At 38.6% G+C, this 12,661-nt stretch overlaps 1 long non-coding RNA gene across 6 annotated transcripts in view; it reads right to left on the reverse strand.

The window, feature by feature from the left end:
- The window catches only part of LOC122733785, a 70,181-nt gene that overhangs the window by 21,815 nt on the left and 35,705 nt on the right, over positions 1-12,661 (reverse strand). The window lies entirely within an intron of this gene.

The raw sequence follows: 12,661 nt of genomic DNA on the forward strand, positions 1-12,661 counted from the left end.
GAAATTTACCTGCCCCTCCTGCCATCTTGATCACTGAACATCTTGAAAAAGAAAATCACCAGAACCTCCCATCAGTGATGGCCTGTGTTCTCAGGACTAGCCCAGCTCAGATAATCTAGTTTTAGGGACCCTCCCAGCTTATACACTGTGGTTTTCAGGATGATCCCCCTCCTGGCATTGGGCGTTTAAGGTTTTCCTATATTCTAAAAGGTCAATCCAACCCTGACCTGGAATGTTCTAAGACCACCATCCTTCTCTGATGATCTAGGGGGCTTTCTTTCCCTTTCATTTAGTTATTTGGTTCTGTCACATTACTTATATGTCTTAGGGGTAGAATGATTGAAAATCACAAGTGGCACAACATACCTCTTAAACCTTATATATCCTATGTACTTACCTTATTTTTTTTTCAATAAATACTATTTATTCATTTACAATGAGAGTAATAATCATAGCAGTCTTTCTCCATTTCTGCCTGGAATTATTTTTTCCCCTTTTCTTTCTTAGATTTTGGTGGGCTGGGGGGCAGGGGGGGGAGACAGGGTAGGCTCTGGATGTTTACCTTTCCTCTTTGTGTGGTTTGGGACCTAAGTTTTCATTCAGGACTTTACTATCTTGCTGATAGAAAATATATTGAAAAATATTGCATTTTATACCATAAATAAACTTCCCTTGAAGTTTGACCGCTCTCTCCTAACACCTTGGGCATTGGGGACATTTAAAAAAAAACACACTAGACTTCCTTCCCAGCTCTGACATTTTGGGGTTTTCAGGTCATTCCTAGTTCTGCCATTCTGCCTTAAAGAGCTCTCCTGCCTCTGAGCTTATTTGTTCTAAGGAGCCGGCCCCTCTGACATTCTCCCGAGCCTGACACTCTGTGTGCTAAAGTCACAATGAAGAAGTTCACAATGAAGTCACAAGGTCCCTACCGCATTTGATATTCTAGGATTGGTGGCCTCTAGCAAGCTCAGGCACTGTTGGCTTGAAATTGCCTCCAAGTTCAAACATTTGATATCCTAGGTGCCCTCTAACACCTGATGTTCTCAAGGCTGCTTTGTCAACTCCCAGATCTGACATTCAGAGCCTGGACAGCCAGCCCAGCCCTGAAATTCTCCACTCTAAGCCCTATCCATCCTCCCATATCTTCTCTTGAAAGGCACCACCGAGGCTAGGCAAGACCATCCCAGCCTATGTGTTTCTATGTTCTAAAAGAACTCTCCCTCTCCTGAGAGTCTAGGTTTCTCTTTCCTTTTCTACTTCTCAAGGTACTAGGGACCCTCCTAGTCATGGCATTTTATGTTCTAAGGCCCATAACTCAAGTCTGCATTTTTTCTTTCACTTAGCTATTAGTTTTTATTATATTCCATATCTGTCTTGGCAGTACAATACTTTAAAATCACAAATGGTGTCCCTCTGGATCCCATTTCCTTATCTTATTTTTTCTTCAACAAATACGCCCCATTGATTAACAATAATAGTAATATTTATAGCACTTATCTGCTTAAGGCACTGCATGGAATTACTTCTTTTGTTTAGCTCTTTGCATTTTTTTTTCCTTTTCTTGGACCTAGATTAGGCAATGGATGTCTCTTGACTGTGTAGTTCCATAAATGAGTTCTAATTCAGTACTCATAGAAGCCAGTCTCATGGTCTGGCTTCAACGCTCACGCCCTGGTTCTGCTCAGCCAGATCTAATATTCTCCATTCTAAACTTTCCTCATCCTCTAACATTCAGCCTTCAAAAGCACTTCCCAGATGAGCCTTTCTATGTGCTAAGAAAACAGGGAAGCACCTGATATTTTATTATCTAAGGCAGAGGTGTCAAACATGTGGAAGAAGGCCCCAAATATTTGAAGTACAGCCAAATCAGATTAAAATGGAAAAGTGGAAATTTGAAAATATGTAAAAATTTTAATGTTTACTGAAATAAAGATAATAAAACACAGATAACATTACATTTTAAAACTAAGTTTAAATACAGTTTTGCAGCTCCCAGTTCGATGTGAGTTTGACACCACTGGTCTAATCCACCACCTGCTCTAAAATTCTATGTTTTTCTTTTCATTTCTATATTTTTGTCTTAATGAACTTTGTATGTCTCAGCCAGACCTTGATTTAAAAGCAGAAATATTGTATTTTATAAATATAATGGTGTTTTGTTTTTATCTTTCATTGTCGAAGAGAACCAAAATGGCATCACGGTGTCGCGGTCAAGGTACAGTGTGTCTGACTGTGGCTGATCCTTGGAAGGCTCTGCCACAGGTCGGGCACAGACAGTCCATATGACCATTTAGGGAGATGTCTCTAAATGGGCACATCCCACATTTCTGTTGAGTTCCCACAGTTCTGCTTTGCTCATGGAGCACAGGACTTTGTATGCCTCATACTCTACCACTAGCAGGGTTATCCCTTCAAGGAAGTGCAGGGAATCGATTTTTTTTCTAATTTTCAAGACAAATAAGACCCTATATTTTAAGCATTTCACCTTCCTGATATGGTTGGAGAAAAGAGTTGTAATTCACAGCATCACCACTGTGTTGATCTAAATCATACTGATAGAACTGCTGCAATTCTCACTATAAATAAACTATGTTCTTGTTCTTAATTACCTTTATGCCCCACCCCTGTAAAAATGAACTCCTTCTTAACTGAGATCTTGGGAAGTCTAAGGCCCATGCCAACTCTGAAAATCAGTGTTCTAAGTCCTCTCTCAGATTGAACATCATGTGAAGCTGACATTTAGCATTCTAGGTGATCTCTCAGCTCTGATAGCCTCTTTTTAAGTGCCCCCCCCCCCCGCCCAAGGCCTGGCATACTCTTCTCTGTAACTACTCTCAGGCTTCCTAGTCTGTGTGCTAAGCTGCCAATGGCTCAGACCATTTTTCTGCTCTGCTTCTATCCATCTCCTCCTTTCTGCCTTCTAATGTTCCTCCTACCTGTGACATAGCAGGGTCTAGGGCCCCATTCACATCACGCATTCTGGATTCTCAATTTCCTTTAAGCTTAGATATCCTATGTGTTATATACTGTCTCAGGTTTCATATTCTGCCTTCAATGCTCAGTTTTGACATTCAAGGCCCAGATTGCCTTCTTTGTTCTAAAATTTAAAATCTTCTCTCCTACCTACAACATTTTCCCTTGAAAGGCACTTTCTGGCCAAGATATTCTGTGTTCAAAGGACTCTAACAGCCCTGATATACCATGTTCTAAGGCCCCACTCTGCTTTAAAATCTTCATTCTTTTTTTCTTCTTTTATCGTTATTTATTTTTATCTAATTACACTGCTAAAGTATCCTAGAAATATGATTTAGAAAGCATCAATGTTGTCGCTTTTAAATACACTGTCCTTTATGCCTTATTACAGTCAATAAATACTCCCTATTTTTAATTCTCTCTCTCCGTGCCTTGGCTCCCTCACCACATGACAAAATTCATGTTCCCACCAATGTCACTGAAAGTTCTAAGGCACTTTCCAACTCTGAAAATCTAAGTTCTATCACATATACTAGTGTTGTTTAACAACAGCAGAAAATCAACATCCTGTATACTCTCTTGCTCTGCTATCCCTTGTTCTAGGTGCTCTCCCAGCTCTCACATCTTCTCTCTGGCTGAATTCAGGATCCATTTTTTTACATACTCTTTCTGGTTGATATGCTGCCTTCAATGTCCATTCCCATTTGTAACATTTTGCCTATTCTTGTTCTGAAATTCTCTATGCTATCTTCTCTACTACCGTCCCTAGGAAGCCACAACATTCTGTGTGCTAAGGACTCCAACAGCCTTAACTTTCTACGGCTTGCCCTCTTCTAAAATTCTGGGCCCTTTTTCCTTTCCTTTCCCTCCCTCCCTCCCTCTCTTCCTTCCTTCTTTTAGTAGACTGAAAATGTATATTAGCAATATGATGATTCAAAGAAATTAATGTCTCTTTTAAATACACTGCCCTTGAAAAGTTTTCGTAGGCCAAAAATATTCCCTGTTTATTATCAGTGGCAACATGAAATCATCAAGGATCTGCATGGAATGAAAGTGATGACCATTTTGGGGGGTTTTGGTTTTCTCTCTCATGCATTTGTGCATTCCCTTCTCTCCCACTCTGTACTCTAAGCTCTCTTCTCCCTGGAATATTCTTCCTGGAATAGCACCTCCTAACCAAGGCTTTCCATGTGCCAAGGATCTGCATCCTCTGATATCTTATACGCCAAAGACAAATCCTCCTGTGATGTGTTCTTTTCCTTTCTTGGTTTATTTCTTTTTCTCTTCTTGCACTGTCCATGGTCTTAGTAATAAAGTGACAGTGCACATGGTCTCCTTTTGAGATGCACTGTCATTAGTACCTCATGGCCATCAATCAGTAGTCTCTGTTCATTGCCAATAATACTAATATCAATATCAATCTTAGCTGATCAAGGCCATATGAGGAGATGCTTGTTTAGTTGGGAAGGTTGTTTTCAATTTTTTTAAGCCACATAAGGCATTGTATCATTGTGATGCATGACATGAGTTTTAATTCAGACAAATCCTACACTCCTGATATAAATTAAATGGAAATAAACCTTACTCTTCAAACAACAAATGTGTTTTATTACTGGGGTTTCAATGAACCTATTTCTCCCCATGCCCTGCTACCCTGAGGAAAAAACAACAACTTCTCAATGAAGATGACATGGAGAGTTCTACAACTCCTACTTGCTCTGTAAATCCAAGTTCCCTGTGCCCTCTGACCTCTGTCATTTTTGATCCCTCCTACATCAGATGCTTCATATTCTATGAGCTCCCCTTTAAACACACTATTCTGCAAAGGCTATTGTAGGCAATAAGTGGCCATAGCCATTATTAATAGCAGTATTAAGTAATCAAGGGAATGCATTGAATCAAAGTGATGACTATTTTTTTTTTGTTTTCCTTTTTTGATATTGTGCAGTTCTTTCCTCTTAGGTCTAATATTGTGTAATTTAAGCACTTTGCTACTTGGAACATTCTCCCTTTAATGGGACCTCCCAACCAAGACTTTTTATGTGCTAAATTATAGGTAGCAAGGTGGCTCAGTGAATATAGAGTGCTGGGCCTGGAGACAGCACTGAGTTCAGATCTAGCCTCAGACTAGCTGTGTGACCCTGGGCAAGTCACTTAAGCTCTGTTTGCTTTACTTCACTGGAGAAGGAAGGGGCGAACCACTCCAGTATCTCTGCCAAGAAAACCCCATAGACAGTATTATTAGTGTGTTACAGTCTATGGGGTCACAAAGAACTAGACACAACCGAACAGCATATAATGTATCATTTGAAGCCACAAATACACTTTGTACTAGGATTTCAATTAACCTGTCTCTCTTCATTCCTTGGTATCCTAAGAATATGCAATAATCCATGTTCTCAAGGAATGCCCCTGAGAATTCTGTCCTCCTAGCTCTAATGATAGTGCGCTAAGCTCTCTTCTACTTGGAAAACTCCCCCTTGAATGACCCCTCCTAACCAAGCTTTTCTGTGCTAAGGACCCTTGTAGCTCTGACAATATGCTTTCCAAGGGCAAACCTTCCTATGATATTCTATCCATTTGTTGGGTCCATTACTAATTAGTAATAGTTATTATTGCACTGCTCATGGGTCTTAGTTGTAAAACAGCAGTACTAGAGTGAAAATACTCTCCATCCATTCTCCCAAACCTACAAAGAATCATATGTCTTTTGTCAAGGGCTGTTTTTATTTCATGAAGCCATGGAAGGTACTAGATTCTAAACTTATCCATTTGACTCGGTGATTGGAGACTTGAGTTTTAATTCAGACAATCACCACTCTCCTGATCTAAATTATTTGGAAAGAAACATAGCATTTCAAGCCTCAAATTTCCTTTGGTAGTGGGATTTCAAATACCCAGTTCTTCCCTATGCCTTGGTGCCATAAAAAGATTGTTTTTACAATTGAGAGGTATGAGACCCCCTTGCTAACTCTGAAAAATCTAGATTTTATCACACCTCCTAGCTCTGTTCTTATAGAACCCACCCACCCTGGAAATTCCATATTCTATATGCTCTCTCGCTCTGGCACCCCTTGTTCTAGGTGTCCTCCCAGCTCTCACATTCTCTTCTCTATGGCTACTCTCAGTCCCATCCTCTAAGTCGTAAGGTTCCACTGGCTCAAACTGTGTTTGTTCTATGACTCTGTCCAACTACCACTATCTGTGTTCTAAAGTCCTTCCTACTTCTCATTCCAGATTCTAGGATTCATCCTAATTGGACAGTCTTGATTCATTATATCCCTGGAATATCCTCCTAGGAATGGCACCTCCCAGTCTAGACTATCTATGCACTAAGGACTGTTCTAGTTCTGACATAGTATGTTTTAAGGGCAAGCACTCCAAAGAAATTCTATCCATTTCAGAGGTTCTTTTTCTCTTAATGCACTGTCCAAACATTGTTATGGTAGTGAGTAAATACTCTCAAGCAATTCCCAATAACAGGAATACTGAGAGCATTCTTCCTATCACTGATATCCCTTATTCTAGGTACCTTTTTCCTTTCTGGCTATTTATTTCAAAAGTTATTGCAGACAATAAATACTTCCTAGACATTACCAATAGCGTACTGAGTAATCAAGGATCTGCGTGGAATGAAATTGATGACTATCTTTTTATATTTGAATTTTTTATATTGTGGAGTTCTGCCCTCCCATCTCTAAAAATCTCTAAGCTCTCTTCTTCCCGGAAAATCCTTGAATGTCACCTGCCAACCAAGCTAAGAACTCCCAACTATAATCTAAGGACCCTCATCCTTGACACTATATATTCGAAGGCAAACCCTCCTATGGTATTCTATCCATTTAGTGATTTATTTTTTTCTTACTGCACTGCCCATAGGTCAGTCATAAAAGTATCAGCACAAATGCCTTGAAATGCCTTATGAGTAAATATGAGTAATGGCAAATGAGTAAATTCTCTCCATCCTTCCCCAATAACAAGAATAAGACTATCAACAGGAGCCTTACTTGATCAGGGTACTACAAGGAATCACGTGTCTTGTGAGGGATTGTTATGGGTTTTGTTTTTTTCTGGGAGCTGTATAAAATACTTGATTCTAAACTCAGACATGTGGATCTGTGACTGGAGACCTGAGTTTTAATTCAGACAATCACCACTCTCAAAATATAAATTATAGGGAACTAAATGTACTCTCTCAAGTCAGAAATGCCCTTTGTTACTAGAGTTTCATTTAACCTGTCTCTTTCCATGCCTTGATACCCTGAGAACTTAGAACTTAAAACAACAACAACCATGTTATCAAGGATGAAAATGAGAATTCTGGGGCAGCTAGATGGCGCAGTGGATAGAGCACTGGCCCTGGATTCAGGAGTACCTGAATTCAAATCCGGACTCAGACACTTAACACTTACTAGCTGTGTGACCCTGGGCAAGTCACTTAACCCCAATTGCCTCACGAAAAGAAAAAAAAAAGAAAATGAGAGTTCTAAGGCCCCTTCAGCTCTGAAAATTTGGTCCTATCAAACCTCTTAACTGTGTTCTTACAGAATCCTCCCACATCAGAAATTCCATATTCTATATACTCTCCTTCCCTAACCTCCCTTGTTCTAGGTGCTCTTCCAGTTCTCACATTCTCTTCTTTAGGGCTACTCTCAGGTCCTAAAGACACTTACTAGCTGTGTGACCCTGGGCAAGTCACTTAACTGTTTGCCTCACTTTCCTCATCTATAAAATGAACTGGAGAAGGAAATGGCAAATCATTCCAGTATTTCTACCAAGAAAACCCCACATGGGATCATGAAGAGTCAGACACAACAGAAACAACTGAAAAACAACAAATAAAGGTTCTGAAAATACAGGTCCTGTCATGTTAGCTCTGTCCTTTTGACACTCTCCCACACCAGAAATTCAACTTTCTGTGTACTCCCTTGTTCTAGGTGCCCTCCCAGCTCTCACATTTTCTCCTGCCTGGCTACTCTCAAGGCTGAAATTATACTCCAATATACAGCATGGATTTCTGTTTGGCTTCAAACATTTCAGCTCTGTGGTGATCCTTTGAATTAAAACTCAGGTACTAATCCAATATATCCAAGGAGGAAAAGGGGAGACATGCAGGACCTTCTCAGACTCCCTAGTCATTACCAATAGCAGTACTGATTGATCAAGGATTAGCAAGGAATCAAATTGATGATCTTTTTTTGTTGATGTTATTCTCTTTAATATTGTACAGTTCTACCCTCCCAGTTCTAATACTTTGCACCCTAAGCTCTCTTCTATTTGGAAAATTTTCCAATGGATGACGTCTCCCAACCAAGCCTTTCTATGTGCTAAGGAATCGGACACATTTACTTCTAAATTTAAATCCACCTCTGATATTCTATCCATTTATTGGTTTCTTTATTTTTCTCTTACTGCCCATATTTGTCTTAGTCATAAAATGACAGTAGAAATGGTGCCTCTTTGAAATGGCTTATATTTAAAACCTTAATCGTGAATAAATACTCTGCATATATTCTGAGTAACAGGAAAATCAATAAAAGTCTAACCTGATTAGCATTACACTATGAGGAATCACTCTTGAGGGACTGTTTTTATTTCTTGAAGCCATATAAGGTACTGGATTATAAATTTACATGCTTGGCTGTTCAACTGGGAACCCGAGTTTTAATTCAGACAATCACCACTCTCCTGATATAAATTATATGGAAAATATGGTAACATTTCAAGCTACAAATATTCTTTGATTCTAGGGTTTCAATTAACCTGTATCTTTTCCTACCTTGGTGTCCTGAGAACTTAAAAAAAAAATCTATCTTTTGAAGGATGCCACTCAGAGTTCTAAAGGCAATTTCCAGGTTAGAAAATACAGGTTCTATAGCCTAGCTTCTTAAACTGTGGGTGGTGACCCCATAAGGGTAACTGAATGTGGGAGTCACAAAAAATGTGAGAGCAGTAAAAGGTTATGTCTATCTCTTTTATATCCCGATATACCCAGGGTCATGTAAAAATATCCTGAGCGAAAAGGGGTCATGAGTGGAAAAAGTTTAAGAAGCCTTGTTCTGTAGAACTTCATAGCTCTGTGCTTTTGGAACTCTCTCACAGCAGAAATTCCACATTCTGTGTGCTCCCTTCCTCTGCTATCCCTTGTTCTTGGTATCTTCCCAGCTCTCACATTTTCTTCTCTCTCACTATTCTCATGGCCCATGTTCTATATCCTTCCCCCCACTGGCTCTGGCTATTTTTATCCCTTGGTTATGCCCATTTCCCAACTCTTTTCTTTGTAAGTCTCTCCAAATGTCTGTTATTCCAAGATTGGGGCTGATCCAGATCCAATAGTTCTCTCTCTAAATTTGGTCCAACTCTAACTGGAGTTTCATTTAACCTCTCTTCTCCTTGGCTCTGAAGGCAGCCAGCCTCTCCTGTGGTAGTCTGGCCAGTCATCAGTTTGTTTCTTTTTTTCTTATGGCCCTGCCCGTGGATCTTCCTTCTAAAGTGACAGCACAAATAGTGCCATTCTCTGCCTTCTCAAGACCCTCTCACAGTTCTAGAGCTTTTAGAAATGAGATAGTCTGGATTCTGAATTTCTTCCATGCTCTTACTGGAGTTTAAATGAACCATTCTCTCCCTATTCCTTGGCCCACTGGGAACATAAAAATTCTCATCTTCTCAAGGATGACACTGAGATTTCTACTAACTGTACTGGCTCAGAAAAATCTAGGTTTTATCACCCCTCTTCCCTCTCTAATTTTCAGACTGCTCTGAGTGAGGTGAGACATTCACCATTCCATACGTTCCCTTTTCACTGCCCTGTACTTCAAAAGTTATTGGGAGTAATTCATGTCCCCTAGTCATGACCAACAGCATTTTTAAGTAATCAAAGATCTGCAAGGAATCAAACTGATGGCCAATTAGTTTTTGTTTTTCCTTTTTTACATGGTGTAGTTCATTTCTCTTCAAGCTCTTACAGTGTATACTTTAATCTCCCTTCTTCCTGGAAAATTCTTCCTTGAATGTCACCTCCCAGTCAAGCCTTTCTATGCGCTAAGGACCGTCACAACTCTGTCATTATATGTTGTAAGGGCAAACCCTCCTATGACATTCACCCTTAAAAAAAAGAATTGTTGTATTGTATGACCCAAGGGACTTAGTTATAAAGTGATGGTACATATAGTCTCTCTTTGAAATGCCTTGTACTTAATCCTAATGGTAGTGAGTAAATACTCTCCATCCATTCCTAGTAACCAGAATATGAATAGCAATATTATCTGATCAGGGCACACTACAAGGTATGACTAGTCTTGTCAGGGGGTTGTTTTTAATTCTTGGAGCCATATAAGGCATTAGACTGTAAATTTATACATGTGGTTCTCTGTTCCACAATCTGAGTTTTAATTCAGGCAATCACTAGTCTCCTGATATAAATTATGTGGAAATAAAGACAGCATTTTAGGTCCCAAGTATTTTTCTTTACTAGGGTTTTCAATTAATGATGTCTTTGTGCTCTGAGAAGATAGAGAAACCGAGGTTCTCAAGGATGTTATTGAGTATACTAAGGCCCCTTCCAGCTCTGAAAATCAAGCTTCTATCTCACCTCTTGGATCTGTTCTTTCTGAACCAGAAATCCAACACTCTATGAGCTCTCCTCTTCTGATATCTCTTGTTCCAGGTGCCCTCCCAGCTCTCACATTCTTCTATATTGTTACTCTAAGGTTCCCATGTCTACATACTTTAGCTCATACTATTTTTGTTCGATGGATTTGTCCTCCCTCTCTCTGTGCAATTCCCTACAACCTCTTTTATTCCAGGTTCTAGAGGTTATCTAGATTCTGTTGGCTAGAACTGAAATTTCTTCCATGATCTTAATGGAATTCCAATTAGTTTGTGTCCCTCTATTCCTTATCCCACTGAAAACACTGAAAAACCCATGTTATCAAGGATGACATTGAGATGTCCATGGCCTAGGCTGCCTCTCATTTACCTCTCTAATTTAAGACCTCTCTTATATAGAGACTTTCAGAATTATGCTCACACTGTCTTGATATAAATTATATGGAAATAGAGGTAGCATTTCAAGCCACACTTTTCTTTTGTTACTAAGCTTTCAGTTAACCTATCTCTCTCCATGCCCTGGTGCCCTGAGAATACAAGGCCATCACTGAGAAATATATACTTTCAGTCCATCTTCTCAAGGATGACATGGGGGCTTACCAGCCCATACTGCCTCTGAAAATCTATTATGCTGCTTCTCTTACCCCTCAGATAATTCAGATATTTAGCATTCTGACTGTTCCCTTTTAAAATGAAGTGTACTGCAAAATTTTTTGTGGGTGATAAATACTTCCTAGTGGTTAGCAAAAGAATATCTGCAAGGAATCAAACTGATGACCTTTTCCTTTTTTGTTATTGTGATATCATGCAATTCTACACTCTCAGTGCTAATATTCTGTACTCTAAGCTCCCTTATACCTGGAAAATTCTCCCTCAAATTGAACCTTCCAACTAAGCCTTTCTATGTGCTAAGGACCCTCATGGCTCTAACACACTGTCTTCTAAGGAACACCTGTTTATTTATTTGTTAATTTTTATCTTGTTGCACTTCCCATAGCTCTTAGTCGTAAAGTGACAACCCAAATGGCCACTCTTTGAAATGCTTTGTACTTTAAAATTTATGGTACCAACTAAATAATTTGGGTCCATTCCCCCAAAACAGGCATATCATTAGAAATTCAATCTGACTGGGCATGCAATTAAAAAAATAAACTAGAAAAGAGAACAACTTAAAAATCCACAATTAAACATCAAATTGGAAATCCTGAAAAAAAAAAGGAAAGATGAATAAAACTGAATGTAAGAAAACTATTGAACTAATAAATAAAATTAGGAACTAGTGTTATGAAAAAACCAACAAAATAGATAAACCATTGATTAATTTGATTAAAAAAGAAGAAAGGAGAAAACCAACAAAATAGATAAACCATTGATTAATTTGATTAAAAAAGAAGAAAATAGATAAACCATTGATTAATTTGATTAAAAAAGAAGAAAGGAGAAAACCAAATTAACAGTATAAAAAATGAAAAGGATAAATTTACTACAAATGAAGAGGAAATTAAAGCAATTATTAGGAACTATGCCAATAAATCTTACACTCTAAGTGAAATGGATGAATATTTATGGAAATATAAATTGCCCTTGGAAGAAGAGAAAACAGAATACTTAAATAACTCTATCTTAAGAAAAAGAAATTGCACAAACCATCAAGGAGCTCCCTAAGAAAAACCACCAGGACCAGATGAATTCACAAGTGAATTCTACCAAACATTTAAAGAACAATTAATTCCAATACCATATAAACTATTTGGAAAAATAGACAAAGAAGGAGTCCCACCAAATTCTTTGCATGACACAAATATGGTGCCGATAGCTAAACCAGGAAGAGCAAGCAGAAAGAGAAAGAAAACCATTGACAAATTTCCCTAATGAATACTGAAGCAAAAATCTTAAATAAAATAAGTGACTGACAAAGAGATTACAGCAATATATCACAAAGATCATACATTATGACCAAGTGGGATTTATACCAGGAATGCAGGGCTGGTTCAAGATCAGGAAAATTGACCACAGCAATAACAAAACCAACAACAATCATGATTATCTCAATAGATAAAAAAAAGCTTTTGACAAAATA

This window comes from Dromiciops gliroides, chromosome X (assembly GCF_019393635.1).
Source record: "Dromiciops gliroides isolate mDroGli1 chromosome X, mDroGli1.pri, whole genome shotgun sequence".
Lineage (NCBI taxonomy): Eukaryota > Metazoa > Chordata > Mammalia > Microbiotheria > Microbiotheriidae > Dromiciops > Dromiciops gliroides.